General features: G+C 50.5%; 1 pseudogene; it reads right to left on the bottom strand.

Moving 5' to 3' along the window:
- Positions 1 to 5,073: 5,073 nt before the first annotated feature.
- On the bottom strand, positions 5,074 to 5,254 carry LOC138779389 (U2 spliceosomal RNA; annotated as a pseudogene).
- Between the last annotated feature and the right edge of the window lie 11,245 nt (positions 5,255 to 16,499).

Raw genomic sequence — 16,499 nt, forward strand, 5'->3', positions numbered from 1 at the left:
TGGACAGTTCCTGTCATGGACAGAGGTGGCAGCAGAAAGCACTGTCAGACTGGAAAGATTACAACCCTTCCCGCAGGACATACAACAGCAAATAAATACTGGAATACTGGATTTTTTTTTTAAATAGAAGTAATTTACAATTATCATTTTTTGAAATCAGTTGATTTAAAGACATTTTTTTTTCTGTGGAGTAACCCTTTAACTGTTATGAAAGGTTAGGAACACATGTAGACCCAGAGTGGCTGAGGTTCTATGTCTTGGATTATGTATAGCATATAGAAAGAGTGGTATTTGCATGAATGTTGGTGAAAATTGTTGTTAATCCATGCTGCTCACTATTGTTTCTTAACTGAAAAACTTGGTGTATGGAATTATTCCCGCCACTTTGCCCCAGCTTACAACATAACAATGGTATCCTATTGTACCCTAAGCATTCTCTGTCTTGCTTGCTAGAAAATAAACAGCTTAAGTTGCCCATGCTAACATAGGAAAAGAAAAATGGTCTCAGGGAGGTGTTCTGACTGATGTCTTCTCTGTTCATGAATTTCCGTATGTGTTTATTCGCTGATGGTTATAGTTTTTACAGGTAAAACACAATGGAGGAGACTTATCAAAGGGGTGTAAAGTAGAGCAGGCTCAGTTGCCCCTAGCAACCAATCAGATTACACTTTTCATTCTTCCACAGATTCCTTGGAAAATGAAAGGTGGAATCAACAGTTTGATAAATTTTTTTATATTTCATTAAAAAAACAAACAAAAAAACATGCTAATAACTGCATTGTAAAACTAGTCAGGACCCCTGAGGAAGTTGGTGTGTTTGTTGGCAATACACAATGGGCAGGACAGAGTGTAGTAGGCCTGTCACTAACATGCATTGTGATACTTCTATGCTATGTGTCTGTGCAGATGTTTTATAACATGTATGATGAATTTTTTATGACATTACCTTAACCTTCGGGCACATTACTAATACATATTGGTGTGGCATGTTACTGTAACACACATTATTAATGGACCTTTCCTTCTATCTGGAAGCAGCTTGTTTGGCTGTTCTTACTCTCATTTGCTGTACACAGCCATTTTAAATATGTATGTTTGGCTTCAATAAAGGTGTTTTTTTTGTTATCTATTCATTGGATATACAATGGTATTATTGTTTACCCAGATATACCCTGATTCTAAGTTTTTTCATGACACATTGTACTTGTACTATGTAAGTGGTAAATTTCCGTCGATACCTTCAGTGTTTAATTGTGGACACATTTTTACTATTTAAAATTTGAAATTCTCTGCTTGTAAGTCATCCTTTGTTAAAAAAATCTTTTACCTTTTTATGACACAAGAAGGCTTGTACATTTACAGGGCTCCAGATGGCGACCAAAATGGTCGCCAATGCGACTAATATTTTGCAAATGGCGCCCAGATTTATTAATCTGGGCGCCATTTGCGACTGGCCCCGGCGGCGGCGCGCTGTCTCTTTAAGTCCGGTCCCCGGCTGATGCGCGGCTGATGCGCGGTTGCCGGGGGTGTCCCGTCCTATCCCCGGCAGCGCGGCGCATCAGTGAGCTGCCTGGGGCCCTGACTTCCGGCACAGGAAGCGCGCGTCAGAGACGCTTCCTGTGTCAGAAGTCACAGCCCCGGCGTACAGAGAGCTCACTGATGCGCCGCGCTGCCGGGGATAGGACGGGACACCGCCGGCAGCCGCGCATCAGCCGGGGACAGCGTCCGAAGAAGAAGAGGATCGCCGGGGGAGCGGGTTGTCAGGTGAGTTTGTGTGTTTGTTTTTTTTAAATACTGCTTAGCATAGAGGAGGAGGGGGGGGGGGAGGGGGGGGGGCATCTATAATGAGGGGAAGAGAAGGGGGGGCATCTATAATGGGGGGAAGAGAAGGGGGGGCATCTATAATGGGGGGAGAAGAGGGGCCATGTTCAAGGGGGGGAGAGGGGGCTATCTATAAGGGGAGGGGGTATCTATAAGGGGGGAGAAGAGGGGGCATCTATAATGGGGAGGAGGAGGGGGCATCTATAATGGGGGTAGAGGGGGTCATCTATAAGGGGAGGGGGTATCTATAAGGGGGGGAGAAGAGGGGACATCTATAATGGGGGGGAGGAGGGGGCATCTATAATGGGGGGGGAGGAGGGGGCATCTATAATGGGGGTAGAGGGGGTCATCTATAAGGGGAGGGGGTATCTATAAGGGGGGGAGAAGAGGGGGCATCTATAATGGGGGGGGAGAGGGGGCATCTATAATGGGGGGGAGAGGGGGCATCTATAATGGGGGGGGAGAGGGGGGCATCTATAATGGGGGGGGAGAGGGGGCATCTATAATGGGGGGGAGAAGGGGGCATCTATAATGGGGGGGAGAAGGGGGCATCTATAATGGGGGGGAGGAGGGGGTCATCTATAAGGGGAGGGGGCCATCTATAAGTGTAGGGCAAACTGGCTGCAGACACTGGGAGATAGATATATGCACAATTATTATTATCAGGGCCCCTCAGGTCTCTGTATTGTAGGGGGCCACTTGCATTAGTCACTAGGTGAGAGATATATCTATCTATATACACATCTTGTGGGGGGTCACTATGGCTGCAGTCATAAGTCTAGCTCAGTATGTATAGACTGTTGCAAGCTTTTAAAGGGAACCTGTCACCCCCGGTGCCGGGGTGACAGGCTCCCAACCCCCCGTTAGAGCCCCCTATACTCACCTCATCGCGCCGGATCCCGCTTCTGAAGATGGTCGGGTCACGGAGATCTCAGCCGCTGCAGCCCGGCGCGCACACTGAGAGATGAGTCCAACATTCATAGAGAATGACGGAGCGCTGGACTCTCCTGTCATTCTCTGAGCGTTGGACTCATCTCTCAGCGCACGCCGGGCTGCAGCGGCTGAGATCTCCGTGACCCGACCATCTTCAGAAGCGGGATCCGGCGCGATGAGGTGAGTATAGGGGGCTCTAATATTGGGCTATGCACAATTATTATTATCAGGGCCCCTCAGGTGTCTGTATTGTAGGGGGTCACTTGCATTAGTCACTAGGTGAGAGATATATCTATCTATATACACATCTTGTGGGGGGTCACTATGGCTGCAGTCATAAGTCTAGCTCAGTATGTATAGACTGTTGCAAGCTTTTAAAGGGAACCTGTCACCCCGGCACCGGGGGTGACAGGTTCCCAACCCCCCGTTAGAGCCCCCTATACTCACCTCATCGCGCCGGATCCCGCTTCTGAAGATGGTCGGGTCACGGAGATCTCAGCCGCTGCAGCCCGGCGCGCACACTGAGAGATGAGTCCAACACTCATAGAGAATGACGGAGCGCTGGACTCTCCTGTCATTCTCTGAGCGTTGGACTCATCTCTCAGCGCACGCCGGGCTGCAGCGGCTGAGATCTCCGTGACCCGACCATCTTCAGAAGCGGGATCCGGCGCGATGAGGTGAGTATAGGGGGCTCTAACGGGGGGTTGGGAGCCTGTCACCCTGGCACGGGGGTCAACAGGTTCCCTTTAAGTTCAAGTTCAGAAGAGTAAGCCTCATTAAAAGGCTAGCCAAGTGAAGCTGAAGTACTGAGTCAGACTGTATATGGTTGTCAGACTGTATATGGTTGTCAGACTGTATATGGTTGTCAGGTTGCAAGTTTCCATGTTGAACATTTTCAAACTAAGAAAAGAGAGAATCTAAAGGAGGAGGATGCTGCCGTGGCCTCTGCACACAGTAAGTCCCATTTAACATAACATTAATTTTACATGGTTTAAAATGTTGGCGACCAAATATTCTATTTGGCGCCTAAATTTTTCAGGTTAGGAGCCAATGGCTCCTAGGTAAATTTTTTAGTCTGGAGCCCTGATTTAGTAGCAATTTTTTACATTTTCAAGAAAAATTAAAAACTTTTTTTTTTTTTTTGGGGATCAGTTAAGTTTTGTGGTGGTTTTAACTAGGGATAAGCGAACGAGGTTTGGGTTCGTATGAACCTGAACTATCGACTTCTAAATTCCCGATGTCTGCCCGCTCCGTGGAGAGGGGGGATACAGCCTTGAGGACCGCCTGGAAAACTAGGATACAGCCATAGCCATAGGCTGTATCCCAGTTTTCTAGGCGGTCCTCTGACTGTATCCCCCTCTCCACGAAGCGGGCAGACAGCGGGAATCAGAAGCCTATAGTTCAGGTTCATACGAACCCAAACCTCGTCCTGTTCGCTCATCTCTAGTTTTAACAAGCCTGTATATAAAAACCTAAAAGATTACCCATTTTATAAACTGCACACCTAAAGGAAATGGTTTTTAGTCATAATGCGCAGTGGTCCTCATGTACCCATATAGTGGAAAGTGTCAATAGGTGACACCATTTTGGAAACTATACTCCTTACAGCATTTATCTAGGACTGTAATGGGCAAATGCTTTTACAAGTACACAGGGGAATACGCATCCAAAATGTGTTAAAAAAGTTTACTGGGCAAAACATACTGATAAACTATCCACAGGATCAGTCTTCAGTCACGGATTTGTGGGGTGTTGACACTTGGAATCCTACCAATCAGCTGTTCAGCACCGCACTATACAGTGAGCAGGGCCATAAGCATTTGTCTCCAGTCACTAAGTAGTGGCCAGACCAGGGATCTCCTGTGTGTGGATGCTGCAGCCTGGATTCAGCTAGGGCGCTCTGACCTGCAGAGGGAGCAGTAGCACACAGGGCATAGGCAGCCCTGAAGCTGCAAGCTGCTCCTCCTGCAGGTCACAGCACCCCTAGCTGGATCGAGACTGTGGCGTCTGCACACAGGAGCAGTGTCGGACTGGGGTACCTTGGGCCCACCAGGGAATTAAATTCTTGGGTCCCACCCTTCATATACCAGATATAACCAGCGCCAAACCTTCACTTTATTATAGCGAGTTTGCAACTTGTCAGACACTCTACGAAAAGGAGAAGTCACATGAAAGTAACAAATCTCAGGCAGGCTGGGGGTGTTTGGGAACATAATAACGAAAGTATACTTACCCGACCCCGTGCCCTCATAGCACTTCTTTAACCCCTTAAGCACTGAGTCAATTTTTGTGCTTTCGTTTTTTTTATTATTTATTTTTTTTTTTTTCACTGAACCTGGAAGTACTGCAATACCAGGTCAATGCCTGGAGAGGACAGAGCAAGCTCTTTTTCCATCTCCCTGTTCTAAAAATCCATTTAATATATGGTCCCCAGATAGGGGACGTATCAGATATTAAACTGATAAGAACAGATACCACACGTGATACCGAGAACAGATAAGAACAGATACTACACTTGATACCGAGAACAGATAAGAACAGATACTACACTTGATACCGAGAACAGATAAGAACAGATACTACACTTGATACCGAGAACAGATAAGAACAGATACTACACTTGATACCGAGAACAGATAAGAACAGATACTACACTTGATACTGATGTGCTTTAGTTTTTTTACTCCTCATGTTTAAAAGGCCATAGCGCTTGCAATTGTTTTTTTATTAAATACATTTTTATGCCGCGCATGTTTGTGTCCTAATCACATTCAGCGGCATACGTGCGTTTTTGTTTTATATTTTTGGCTGGTTCCGCTTTCATCTTATGAAGAGGTCCTCTTTTATCTGCCTGGTCCGGGTCGATGTCCCTGCTTGATTTGCAAAAGACCAAACACATATCCTGTTACGATTTCACAAAACAAAAAGAAACATAACAGAAAAATGTCCCATGGGTATTGCGTTTCACCATTCCCCACTGACTATGAGCTAACAGCGTTTTTGAGTCCTGCCATATAGTACTGTACATGAGAACATACCCCTCTCCCAAATTTATTAACAGGATAAGGGATAACAAGACCCATAGAGAATTATTGGAGCATTGCCCCACTGTTTATTTGAGGGGAACACGTCCCCCACAATTTCGTGACAACTGGAACCCGTACCAATCAGCTTGATATCCCCTTTCCTGTGGATTTTAGGGAGGGGGGCAGCTACCTAGGCCACACCTGGATGTTTGTGTGTGGGGGTGCAATACTTTGCCTTGTCCCTGATAATGCCTACACACACAAGAGCCACCGGGTTGTGTATATATGATGTGTATTTATGGTGCTGTCCATGTTGCTATGACGTGCTATGATTGGTGTGACCTGTCACTTGAAAAAACCTTTTGACAAGCCTTGCAGATGTAGGTATAAACCTTGCGATGCTTGTTTTTTCTTCAAGAGTTCTGCTATCCACTGCTCCATCCTACATACGCTCATGATGCTGGTGATAGTTCTGTGTAGCAGGCAGATGTCCAGCTTTATGACTCTACAATATGTGATGGATCCCCAACTCCCAAGCATAATAGGTTACACCAAAGAACGCAAAATAAAGACACAACACATTGTAATCAGGTGTCAAAGGGTCCCAATTTTATTTAAAATTACATGACACCAAAAATGGCAGACCCCCGACTGACAAAGAGTCACCCTCCAGCACTCAGGCGAGGAAAAAACCCCTGTGGGGAAAACCTCGAGGGAGCCATGGCTGGAGAGTTGCCCCTCCCCTGGGCTTAGAGGGTAAAACCATACTATAAATATAATAATCTCGATGTGTGAGAGATCTGGCTGCAATATCTGTCACCTTATTGATGGCCGGCGGCTGTTGCTCTTCTCCCTCAAAGATCCAGGTCCACTTCTCAAGAAGGTGGAGACTTGATGAAGGGGTAGTCTAAAGCAGACCACCCCTTTTCCCCTGCTAGAACCTCCAAATTACATCAAGGGTAGGGGGCAGTAAAGTGGTCAAGCTCAAGGTCCTCTGGCGCATCCAAGATGGCACTGATCAGGGTGCGGTGCATTGCTTTATGGAACCCTCTTTATGACATAAGCGCTTGTCATCGCGGTGCATGGTTACCATGGTAACCGCACATAAACACATCTGAAGCATTAACCTGTTAATTACTGGCGATGTGCTTTACTGCAGAGGTCACTAAACACACTTGTGACCAAGCAAACAGCTTATGGTTCGGCCACACTAAGGACACTAAACAATATGGTTTGATGTGGCCCATAACAACCAATCACAGCTCAGCTTTCATTTCTCAAATTACTCTGGTAAAATAAAAGCTGAACTGTAATTGGTTGCCATGTGCAACTTAAACAGTCTATACACCACTGCCTGCAGGACATACAGCAGCTGATAAGTACTGGACTGCTTGAGGGTTTTAAATAGAAATAAATTACAAATCTATATAATTTTCTGGCACCAGTTGATTTTAAATAAAATTTTTAGGGGGATTTTAGGCTCAGCCAGTGTCAGACTGGGGTACCTTTGACCCACCTGGGAATTTGATTCTTGGGGTCCACTCTACTTACAGATATAACAAGTACCAAACCTTTTACTATAGTAAGTCTGCGCAGAGATGTGCAAAGCCACCGACCAGCGATGCTCGCTCATTGCTAGTAACTTGTCAGTCACTCTATGCAAACAGCATAAAGTGCCACCTAAAGAGGTACTCCGGGCTATGTGTATTTTCCATCCACTACGACCGCTGAATGGCTGAGTTGCCTTGAGACGTCACGTCTCAAGCCGCAGCTCAGACCAGGAAGCGGCTGCAGGATGGGAGAACGGGGCGGCACGATCTTGGACTTTGCGGCCTCTATATCCATCCCCTCCCCGACCATACAGGGAAAATACCCATAGGTCAGAGTACCACTTTAAAAGAGAAGTCCGGCCAAAATTAATTTTTGATATGTTGTTACTTATAAAAAGTTATACAAATTTCTAAATGCACATATAGGGCTATTTTCCTTAATTTAGTAGATCAGGAAGTGTTAGAATTCTCTCAGATCCAGTGACGTCACGACCAAAGGTGTAATTCCTATTGAGTGTCCAGCAGAGGGCGCTCTATATATAGAAGTCTATGGGACTTTATTGTGTCTATAGATGTAGGTATTGTCCTAAAAACAACTTTTAATCTTGCAGCCCTGTGTCAAATTGAAGTGGCCTAGAGTACCTAGGCCTGTCCCTTCTCCCGACCCTTTTTACCATTAGGAATGCCCCAGGCAGATCTTAGATTAAAAACAGCTGATTATACAAGTGGTTGAGGTGGCATATTGTGGGTACAGAGTTGCTTTAAGATGGCCCTGGGCCAGACCTGTTTACAGCTCAGCTCATGTTCACTTGAATGGGAGGTAACCTGCAGTCAGGGCCGCCATCAGGAATTTCGGGGCCCCATACAACCAAAGTGTCTGGGCCCCCCACATTAATAAAAAAAAAATAGTGTGTTCGCCCCACGCCTTGCTGGGAGGTATAATTTGGTTCCGATCAATTCTAGAGAACTGGCTCATATACCCCATTTTCCCCAGTGGCTTAAAATGTAACCTCTGTTATACAGTTATAAAATTATAGAAATTAAATGTGAACAAGGTGCAATTTAAATGTCACCATACAGACACTTACTTGTATAGCTGCCTCTTGTGCTCTGTATGCAGTACATTATATTCACCCCTGCAACGTACAATTTATAGCGTGTCTACAAGCCCAGTGGGGCTCATTATGATGGAGACTAAAACTTATACAAGAGTGGGGTAGGGGTTCCCCTGTATTCAGAATGCTGTTGAGTACTAGGCAATGCCCCGTTTGGGGTTATTGAATTTCGAGGGTCTGGGGGGCTGTTTGATTTGTATATGTTCACCAATAATAATGCCCCAGAGGTGCCCCCATACACTAATAATGCCCCCAGAGGTGCCCCCATACACTAATAATGCCCCCAGAGGTGCCCCCATACACTAATGCCCCCAGAGGTGCCCCCATACACTAATAATGCCCCCAGAGGTGCCCCCCTACACTAATAATGCCCCCAGAGGTGCCCCCATACACTAATAATGCCCCCAGAGGTGCCCCCATACACTAATAATGCCCCCAGAGGTGCCCCCAATGAGATAATAATGCCCCCAGAGGTGCCCCCATGAGCTAATAATGCCCCCAGAGGTGCCCCCATATACTAATAATGCCCCCAGAGGTGCCCCCCATATACTAATAATGCCCCCAGAGGTGCCCCCATATACTAATAATGCCCCCAGAGATGCCCCCATATACTAATAATGCCCCCAGAGGTGCCCCCATATACTAATAATGCCCCCAGAGGTGCCCCCAAGAACTAATAATGCCCCCGGAGGTGCCCCCCATATACTAATAATGCCCCCGGAGGTGCCCCCATGAACTAATAATGCCCCCAGAGGTGCCCCCATACACTAATAATGCCCCCAGAGGTGCCCCCATACACTAATAATGCCCCCAGAGGTGCCCCCATACACTAATAATGCCCCCAGAGGTGCCCCCATATACTAATAATGCCCCCAGAGGTGCCCCCATATACTAATAATGCCCCCAGAGGTGCCCCCATATGCTAATAATGCCCCCAGAGGTGCCCCCCATGAACTAATAATGCCCCCAGAGGTGCCCCCCATGAACTAATAATGCCCCCAGAGGTGCCCCCCATATACTAATAATGCCCCCAGAGGTGCCCCCCATATGCTAATAATGCCCCCAGAGGTGCCCCCCATGAACTAATAATGCCCCCAGAGGTGCCCCCATATACTAATAATGCCCCCAGAGGTGCCCCTAAAAAAACAAACATCCTACTCACCTAATCCGCGCTGTGCAGGCAGCAGCTCTTCCTCCTCTTCGGGCTCCATCTTGCGAGCCGCAGGGACGGGACTTCCGGCAGGCGTGATGACGTCACATGATCACGCCTGCCGGAGAGGTCACGGCCCGGCCTCCCATAGGCTGCTGGTATGAAGTGCCGGCAGCCAGGCCTGTATTTAGAGTTTATGCTGCCCTAGGCACTTTGCACGCTGAGGCGCCCCCCCCCCCCCCCCCCCATTACTGTACATGCATGGTATATACCCTGGCACTTGGGTGTCGCTCTGCTTGATGCCCGCTGTTCTCATCAAACAAATGAGGAGGAAGGAAGGAGGCCGGGGACGTCTTAGTTTGGGGGCCGCTTCTGTCCAGTGTCGGACTGGGGGACCTGGGGCCACCAATATAGAACCAGTGAGACACGACACGCTGACCCGCTCCTTTCCTGAATTCATCTGTATTTGTGACAAATCCCTCCATTTATACAGCTCTCAGGGTATGCTGGGAGTTGTAGTCTCTGAGAGGACAACCCTGTAATAAATCACTGTGTGCAGAGGGTCCTGGTGGCTGCAATCTGTGGGTGACAACCATCAGCCCTGAAGGTCCAGCAATACATCTGTCTACACTGTACTACAACTCCCAGCATACTCTGAGGGCTGCAGACTGTCAGTACATGCTGGGAGTTGTAGTGCATGCAGCTGTTGTAGTTGGGTCCTATACACTGGATGCTTTGTGGCATATAAGAATACAAAGATCTGTGGGGGCTCAGTGTAGGGAAGTGACCCCAGAACATCACTAATAGGGATAGAACAAAAACATCTCCCCCTATCCCTATTAGTGATGTTCTGGGGTCACGTCCCTGCACTGAGCCCCCACAGATCTATGTATTCTTATATGCTACAAAGCATCCAGTGTATAATGCACCTAGGACCCAACTACAACAGCTGCAGGCACTACAACTCCCAGCATTTACTGACAGTCTGCAGCCCTCAGCATATGCTGGGAGTTGTAGTGCCTGCGGCTGTTGTAGTTGGGTCCTAGTTTAAAAGTTTGCGCTAGTGTACTGTAGTGTCCGCGGGGCTGTGTCAGTACACTACCGCAAACAATACACTGACCTTTATAGACCCCAATGGTACACAGGCTCTGCACACTATAGAAGTGATTACAGTGCAGTTACTAATGACTCACAGGTGACGTCTTCTCCGATTGCCGTCGCTTCTTGCTTTCTTCTCCATCTGGCGCAGCAATCAAGAAGACTTCTCCGACCACAACTAGTCTGCAAGCAGGCAGCTGGGGGTGACTGGGGAAGGGAGGCAGCTGGGGGTGGCAGGGGAAGCCGCTGGGGTGAAGGGGAGAAGCTGGGGTGACAGGGGGAAGGAGAGCAGCTGGGGTGACGGGGAGGGGGAGCAGCTAGGGGTGGCAGGGGGAGAATCTGGGGAGGCAGAGGGAGCAGCTGGGGGCAGGGGGAGTAGATGGGGGCAGGAGGAGGAGCAGATGGGGGGCAGGGGGAGCAGCTGGGGTGAGAGGGGCAGGGGTAGTAGATGGGGGCAGGGGGAGCAGCTGGGGTGAGAGGGGCAGGGGAGCAGCTGGGGTGAGAGGGGCAGGGGTAGTAGATGGGGGCGGGGGGAGCAGCTGGGGTGAGAGGGGCAGGGGTAGTAGATGGGGGCAGGGGGAGCAGCTGGGGTGAGAGGGGCAGGGGGAGCAGCTGGGGTGAGAGGGGCAGGGGTAGTAGATGGGGGCAGGGGGAGCAGCTGGGGTGAGAGGGGCAGGGGGAGCAGCTGGGGGGGCAGAGGGAGCAATGTGGGGCAGAGGGATCAGCTCAGGGCAGCAGCTGGGGTGGCAGGGGGAGTAGATGGGGGGCAGGAGGAGCAGCTGGGGTGGCAGGCAGGGGGAGCAGATAGGGGGGCAGCTAGGGTGGCAGGGAGAAGATTGGGCAGCTGGGGTGGCAGGGGGAGAAGATGGGGGACAGTGGAGGAGCAGCTGGGGGGCAGGGGAGCAGCTGTGGGGTGCTGGTGGAGAGGCTAGGGGGTGCAGGAGGAGAGGCTGGGGGTGCTGACAGAGAGGCTGGGGGGTGCTGACGGAAAGGCTGGGGGAGAGGCTGGGGGTGCAGGAGGGTAGGCTAGGGGAGAGGCTGTGGGGTGCAGGAGGAGAGGCTTTGGGGTGCAGGAGGAGAGGCTGTGGGGTGCAGGGGGGAGATGCTGTGGGGTGCAGGAGGAGAGGCTGTGGGGTGCAGGAGGAGAGGAGAGGCTGTGGGGTGCAGGAGGAGAGGCTGGGGGTGCAGGAGAAGAGGCTGGGGGGTGCAGGAGAAGAGGCTGTGGGAGAGGCTGTGGGGTGCAGGAGGAGAGGCTGAGGGGTGCAGGAGAAGAGGCTGGGTGAGGCTGTGGGGTGCAGGAGGAGAGGCTGGGGGGTGCAGGAGAAGAGGCTGGGGGAGAGGCTGTGGGGTGCAGGAGGAGAGGCTGGGGGTGCAGGAGAAGAGGCTGGGTGAGGCTGTGGGGTGCAGGAGGAGAGGCTGGGGGGTGCAGGAGAAGAGGCTGGGGGAGAGGCTGTGGGGTGCAGGAGGAGAGGCTGGGGGTGCAGGAGAAGAGGCTGGGTGAGGCTGTGGGGTGCAGGAGGAGAGGCTGGGGGTGCAGGAGAAGAGGCTGGGGGAGAGGCTGTGGGGTGCAGAGGAGAGGCTGGGGGGTGCAGGAGAAGAGGCTGGGGGAGAGGCTGTGGGGTGCAGGAGGAGAGGCTGTGGGGTGCAGGAGGAGAGGCTGGGGGGTGCAGGAGGAGAGGCTGTGGGGTGCAGGAGGAGAGGCGGGGGGGTACAAGAGGAGAGGCTGGAAGGGGGTACAGGAGGAGAGGCTGGAAGGGGGTACAGGAGGAGAGGCTGGAAGGGGGTACAGGAGGAGAGGCTGGAAGGGGGGTGCAGGAGGAGAGGCTGGAGGGGGGGTAGAGGAGGAGAGGCTGGGGGAGAGGCTGTGGGGTGCAGGGGGTGAGGCTGAGGGGTACAGGAGGAGAGGCTGAGGGGTACAGGAGGAGAGGCTGTGGTGTGCAGGAGGAGAGGCTGTGGGGTGCAGGAGGAGAGGCTAGAGGAGGTACAGGAGGAGAGGCTGGGGGTGCAGGAGGAGAGACAGGGGGGTACACGAGGAGAGGCTGGAGGGGGTACAGGAGGGGGGGTACAGGAGGAGAGGCTGGAGGGGGGGTACAGGAGGAGAGGCTGGAGGGGGGGTACAGGAGGAGAGGCTGGAGGGGGGGTACAGGAGGAGAGGCTGGAAGGGGGGTACAGGAGGAGAGGCTGGAGGGGGGGTACAAGAGGAGAGGCTGGAGGGGGGGTACAGGAGGAGAGGCGGGGGGGGGGGGTACAGGAGGAGAGGCTGGAGGGGGGGGTACAGGAGGAGAGGCTGGAGGGGGGGTACAGGAGGAGAGGCTGGAGGGGGGGGGTACAGGAGGAGAGGCTGGAGGGGGGGTACAGGAGGAGAGGCAGGGGGGGGGTACAGGAGGAGAGGCTGGAGGGGGGGTACAGGAGGAGAGGCTGGAAGGGGGGTACAGGAGGAGAGGCTGGAGGGGGGGTACAGGAGGAGAGGCTGGAGGGGGGTACAGGAGGAGAGGCTGGAGGGGGGGTACAGGAGGAGAGGCTGGAGGGGGGGGGTACAGGAGGAGAGGCTGGAGGGGGGGTACAGGAGGAGAGGCTGGAGGGGGGGTACAGGAGGAGAGGCTGGAGGGGGGGTACAGGAGGAGAGGCTGGAGGGGGGGTACAGGAGGAGAGGCTGGAGGGGGGGGTACAGGAGGAGAGGCTGGAGGGGGGTACAGGAGGAGAGGCTGGAGGGGGGGGTACAGGAGGAGAGGCTGTGGGGTGCAGGAGGAGAGGCTGGAAGGGGGGGGTACAGGAGGAGAGGCTGGGGGAAGAGGGAGCGGCTGGGGGAGCAGAGGCAGGTGAGGCAGGCTTGGCAGGTCCCCCCTTCCCATGCAGCTTTGGTCCGGTGAGCTTCCGGCACATGCTGCCTCTATCACTGGCCGGAAGCTCACAGCTGCAGCCCCGCGGTCCAGGAACTTCTCTCCTGCTCGGCGCGATGACGTCACGTGCGCCGCTGCCGAGCAGGAGAGAAGGACCGCAGGGCTGCAGCTGTGAGCTTCCGGCCAGTGATAGAGGCAGTGTGTGCCGGAAGCTCACCGGACCGAAGCGGCACAACCCCCCCCCCCCCAGGTGGCAAGGGGGGCCGTGCGGGCCCCCCTAGCATAGCGGTCGGGGAGGGGGCGGCGGTCGGGGAGGGGGCGGCGGCCGGCGGGCCCGCCGGGCCCCCCCCCCCCATGTCTCTTAGGGTCCGGGCCCCATACGGCAGTACCGGTTGTACTGCCCTATCGGCGGCCCTGCCTGCAGTTGCCCATGGCCACCACTACACAAAGAACGGAGATAACTGCTTCTAGCCCTCTTCACTCTGTAGTGCAGATACTGAAGAACCTGCTAAAGAACTAAAAAACTGACCTCACCCCTCAAAGAGTTAATCCCGGAGTCTTGTGAGCATTTCAACACCAGAGGTGTAGGAGGCTAGTTTTTAGTGCTGGGCTTTGCGCCTATTTTTAGGTGAATAATTGGATTTTTCGCCTAGTTTTGGTCTAAGTTCTATTTATGAACCAGTATTCGACAGGCAAATATTTTTTAGATGCAACTTTTTTTTAATCTGCCTCTTTTGAGTTTTCACCGAAAAGTTTGTGTAATCAATTAGCGGGATTAGCGCCCAATTTATCATTTTCGACTTTTTAAAAAGTCGCACAAACAGGTGCAGGCCTACGACTGGTCAGTACCAGGTGAATATGCTTGCGCAATTTTTGCGCGACTTTTTACTTAGATACATTCACTATGGCAGTGCTACATGTTAATAAATCAGTCACAAGATATTGGAACAAAATACACACCAATCCCCATTAGAATAGTTGCACATATTAGACTCGTTAGTAAATGCCCCCCATAAACTTACATTTTTATTTTTCTAATAATATAAATAGTGTGTCTGTGGTGTTCTATATAACCAGAGTAAGATGCTGAGCAAGCACTAGCTGGCTACACTTATTAACACCTACAGATGTAAGCCCAGAAGTAGCAGCGGCCATATCAGAAATCCTAGTGAAATGTCTAATAGGTGATTACATCCAGTTGGCTAAACTGAAAGTGCAGACCCTGCAAACTGGATCCATGTTTGCGTGAAAGTAAATTGAATTGTATCAAACACGTCACATTCTTTAAGGTGCCATCATATTTTATTCATTGATGGCAAGTTAAAATGTGGAGGAGTGCATTGCATTATACATGGCATGTATTGTTTTACACAGCTAACTTCTTTTTAGCCTAGAAGAAATGATAAATCTTTTATTATTTTTCACTCCTTCCGCGTTGAATGCTGTCATATTTAAGAGGAAATCATTCTTAAACAAGTCACTGAGTGGTGAAAGGTTTATTATAGCAAATATTTTTTATAGCTTCTTAGGGGTAGAAGAATGTGATAGACAGCAAGTGCCAAGCATTTCCCAGGACTAGTAAATAACAGGTTACTCCATCCTTGTGTACCAGTAGGGATTCTTGCCAAACAGCGGACTGTATCACTTAGACAAGACTAATTTATTATCCCATCCCTTAAATAGAGATGAACTACTCAGCATTTGAATCTTGCAGAAGCCAGATGCATCTCTAAGGCTACCTGGAAAACATGGATGCAACTAGGGCATTATTTTATGGATTTCAATGTGTGTTTGTAAAGTTTTGGGCTATGTTTACACTGTGTATTGCAACCGCTATGCACACACTGTATTGCACCACGGACGCTGTTCCCCTATGGCCGTGAAAATAATTAACTTGTCAGTTATTTCCGTCCGGCAGACTGTAAACAATGGCTGTTGTTCACAGTCTGTTTACACAATGTACGTCCGTTGTCACATTTTATTGAAGTCAATGGTTAATTTGAATTGCAGGCACACCAGTAATGTTCCTGGGGCCGATATGGCAGTATCGGCTGCTGGAGCATGTAAAAATGTGGCCAGCGCAGCGCTTTTAATGCAACAGGTGTTGTTAAACAACAGACGTTGTATTACAGTGTCTGAATATAGCTATTATGTATTTTTTTTTTAATTTAAGCTGGAGATTTTCTTTTTCTGCATGACACACGGGAGTCGGCCTTCTACAGTTTCCGTGCTCCATACAGGACACGTGTTTGCTGTTTTCCATTGTTCAAGGGTGAGCTGACATATTTATGCCATTGTGCTAATCTTTTGTCTATGGCTATATCCATGTTTTCCAGGCAGCCCTAGAGATGTATCTATCTTTTCCAGGGTGCAGGTTTTGAATGCGGAATAATTGGGTTCGCGCAAACCTGAACTTACTGTCAGTTCACTCTAATATACCCTTAGGCTATGTTCACACAACGTACAGAGACCGACCCTTCCGTGACCCGGCCGGGTCACGGAACAGCCGGTCTCTGCACGGATTATCCCGGCCGGAGCCGCTCACTTCACTGTGTGAACTGACAGGGTTTTCCTACGGTCGCAATCATTCAATTGTGGCCGCAGAAAACTGATATGTCAGTTATTTGCGGCCCCGTGCAGGATCCCGGCTGGAGTGTATACGATGTGTATACGTTCAGGCCGGGATCCCATAGAACAATAGGCATTGTTCACCCGTACAAAGTACACGGCCGTACTTTTACGTAGTGTGAACATAGCCTTAATATAACCTTAGTATATGTTCTTCAGATAGGATAATTGCCCTAGAAAGTCAAGGCAATCCCCATAACAAAGGTCTAACTAGGGGATCCTAACATGCACAACAGCAGCTGGGTTTGCATTGCGTTTTGTCCCCGTTGTACTGTTTCATTGACAGTATGGGAAAGGTGTGATGTGGGTTCTGGTGTGACTGGGTATAGTGGATTACC

The sequence above is a fragment of the Dendropsophus ebraccatus genome, unplaced genomic scaffold (genome assembly GCF_027789765.1).
Source record: "Dendropsophus ebraccatus isolate aDenEbr1 unplaced genomic scaffold, aDenEbr1.pat pat_scaffold_750_ctg1, whole genome shotgun sequence".
NCBI lineage: Eukaryota > Metazoa > Chordata > Amphibia > Anura > Hylidae > Dendropsophus > Dendropsophus ebraccatus.